The sequence below is a fragment of the Triticum dicoccoides genome, unplaced genomic scaffold (genome assembly GCF_002162155.2).
Source record: "Triticum dicoccoides isolate Atlit2015 ecotype Zavitan unplaced genomic scaffold, WEW_v2.0 scaffold184879, whole genome shotgun sequence".
Taxonomy (NCBI): domain Eukaryota; kingdom Viridiplantae; phylum Streptophyta; class Magnoliopsida; order Poales; family Poaceae; genus Triticum; species Triticum dicoccoides.
Window position 1 is genome coordinate 1 of NW_021227661.1, and position 3,079 is coordinate 3,079.

The 3,079-nt window shown below is 38.6% G+C and overlaps 1 long non-coding RNA gene across 2 annotated transcripts; it reads right to left on the bottom strand.

The window, feature by feature from the left end:
* Positions 1-6: 6 nt before the first annotated feature.
* On the bottom strand, positions 7-3,073 carry LOC119344775. Of its 2 annotated transcripts, none has more exons than XR_005166808.1 (4): positions 2,957-3,073; positions 2,378-2,443; positions 2,092-2,270; positions 7-794 (listed from the first exon to the last, which is right to left on the bottom strand). It is a non-coding gene; the product is annotated as an uncharacterized LOC119344775 (long non-coding RNA). The 2 variants fall into 2 exon arrangements; XR_005166809.1 differs by having other exon boundaries at positions 2,378-2,463.
* Between the last annotated feature and the right edge of the window lie 6 nt (positions 3,074-3,079).

The following is a 3,079-nucleotide window of genomic DNA, read 5'->3' on the forward strand; positions in this document are numbered from 1 at the left end:
TAATTATGCAGTTCGTATCAGGGCAACACTATTTTGGCAAAACATAAGTTTGTGGCCGACTTGCCACCTCGCACCGAGTTCCTTGTAGGCTTGTAGCAAAAGTTTTTACAGCATCTCTCTTAGCAACACACAGCTGCTTGAAGATCTACTCCAATGGGTGAGCTAGCTGACAATGTTGAATTAATAACAGGTCTAAAAATGTTTATAAGATAGTTGTTGCTAACTATATATTTTCTATAGTAGGATGCCAATATGAGCATTCATTCACATATTGCAGGGTAAGTATATGGGTCTGGAAAACATAAGATGATATTCTATTTCAATATTATACATTTGCAAGAATATATAGTATGCATTGGCATCCTCTTGGGCATGCATGGCTACATGTGCATCCGTGTTGCTATAAGGTATACTACCTTTCAGTTTTGCTTTTCAATAACCCAGCAAGAGCAGGCAGAAGGCTTGAGAAAATAGCTAGGTTGAAAATACAAAGTTTCCCCTTGAGAGTACTAAAAACATCATCTTGAACATGTTCGAATTAAACAATTACACACAACAATTCATGTTTTTTGTGGAACTGAAGCGACAAATTGAGACAATCAAAATCTTACTTAATGAACAAGCCGAGCAAGAAGGATACCTCAGGGGAAACCACTTGTGTACTCTCAAGCCGAGCAAGGAGGAGACCTCAGGGGCTACCACATGTGTACTCTGAACGGGCAATAATGACCATCTTCATTACATATCACATCCAGCATACCCTCAATTCGACTAATATAGATTACTTGTTTAATCTGCAAAAAGAAAAGCTAACAGGGATAAGTCACATGCATGTACACTGATTACGGGCGATTAAACAAAGCAAGCACTGTAATCCCCTCTTCCTCCTGATCTATTTCCCTCCCACTTCCCCTCTTCTTTCCCAAACCAGTGGCTACATGTGGATGGAAATATGCAACTCTTTGCTCTCTTTTGCCATCTTTGCATTCCTTATTCATGTTTGGACAACTATCTTCTAATTTATCATGTGAGTATCCTTTCTTCGCAGATGAAGATATCATATATTGTTATATTGTTATCCAATATGGTTTAATCTGCAAAAAGAAAAGCTAACAGGGGCAAGTCACATGCATGTACACTGATTACAAGCGACTGAACCAAGCAAGCACTGTAAACAAATAATCTGCACTATAAACCTTCTGGTCCGAGTTTCAAGGTCACCACAAAGCAAGCACTGTAAACAAATAATCTACACTGATTGCACAGATGTCTCCTTCATGGATTTTTGCAAGGCAGCGGAACTCGGACCAGTTGGTTGTTACGGTGGCTCTCTTGTTGGTTCCTAGCATGATGCAACAATTGGCGTGTAGATCACTGTTTGCAAGCCTGAGTGGCTCCGACGGTGATCACAATACGTAAATAAGCACTTATTCGGCTTTTGCGCTATCATCACGTGGTTATGTAACACCAATCATGATTGGTGCAAAAATAGTAAATACACTTTCGATTAGTATCATGGATAGTAAACAGATATTGCAAACGAGGTATAGCATGCGCAAATATGGAATTTAATTTACATGGTAGAACAGGGCCCTCTCTGCCATTTAACTCAAAAGTGCTTATGTTTAATTATGATTTCAGTTTAGCGTGGCTTAAACTCCTCCCAGTTGACTCATTCAATATTCAGCATGGGTGATCACGGGTGATCAAAAGGACTAAATTAAATTAAACCCTACACTGGAAACACGTGTATCACCCGTACATGGTAGAAAATGTCCTCATCGTCATTTACCTAAAATTAGATTATGTCGACTTGTGGTTTCACCATTTCAGTTCAAAATAGCATACTCTCGTAGGAGATCAAAATTGAATGGAACTCTATATTGGAAAAACATCAATAAAAGAGAGCCCGTCTAGAGCAAGTACACAAAGAAACTATTACCAATTTAGTACTTAGAACTTCCTCAATATAATTTATACTCAAAGAAGAAGGTACCGTTAATAGTTCAATGTGCAACAAAGAAATGTAATGATGTCATGAACAATGTAGTTTTCTGTATGTATACAGAACTAAGAAATTCAGATTCATACCTTCTACCATTTTGTCAGCACGGTTGGCTCCTCGAGCAAAAGAAATGGATAACAGACATGATAAAAGAGGAACTTGTGCTTCTCGCAGCATAATATAGCATTATTCTGGAAGCTTTGTGAGCATTCTTTCTAGCGGTAGTAAGCGTACGAACTTGGCGCCAAACATAAGACATGCACACCTATGCACAAAAGTTAAATGGGTGTTTAACACTTTCAGCACTTTATCTATAACAAATATGAACATCAATCTCACCAAACTGGTGGACAACTGATCAGTTGGACATACCAGGGTGTGACCACCAGAAAGAGTATCAATGTCCTTGTCACTCAAACCAATCTGGGTGGAGAACACCTAACTAAGATGGTCAGATCCTTATACAACAGTAAGTTCATCATGTCAGCCTAGTAAAATCCAATGTACACACCATAAAATCCACAGAATAAAATACAGACAAGCATGCTCCGTTAAACCATGCCTATAGAAGCAGCGCAAATAAGGGAATGGTCTAGCATTGATAGGATGCATCACATAGACCGAGACAGAATTTAAGAATTTTGTAGGTACACCCAAACTTAGAGAATCATGCAAGTTATGGAATTCGATTTGGACTATCAAAAAAATCAAATAATTACTCAACAAGTTTAATTGTGTTCTCTCAAAAACTATGCCAACTACAACATGGTTACATAATTAACACACTTGGACACCACTATGAATTGCGAAATGCCTAAACGATGATATGCTAACACCTTCTACAAGCATTCTATCACTTAACTGGTGCCAAAAATAACAGCACAATCAACCATGTTTATCAAATAGAAGTTATGTGGCTGTGTTGATATAAAAGACGCTACACAATAGTACCTTGGGTGGAGTCAGGAAGACAACCTTTCTGGAGGAGGCTCGGGCTTGTCCTGCAAATAAACCATTAAAAACATCGGCAACAAACCGTGCGCATACACACACACACACACACACACACACACA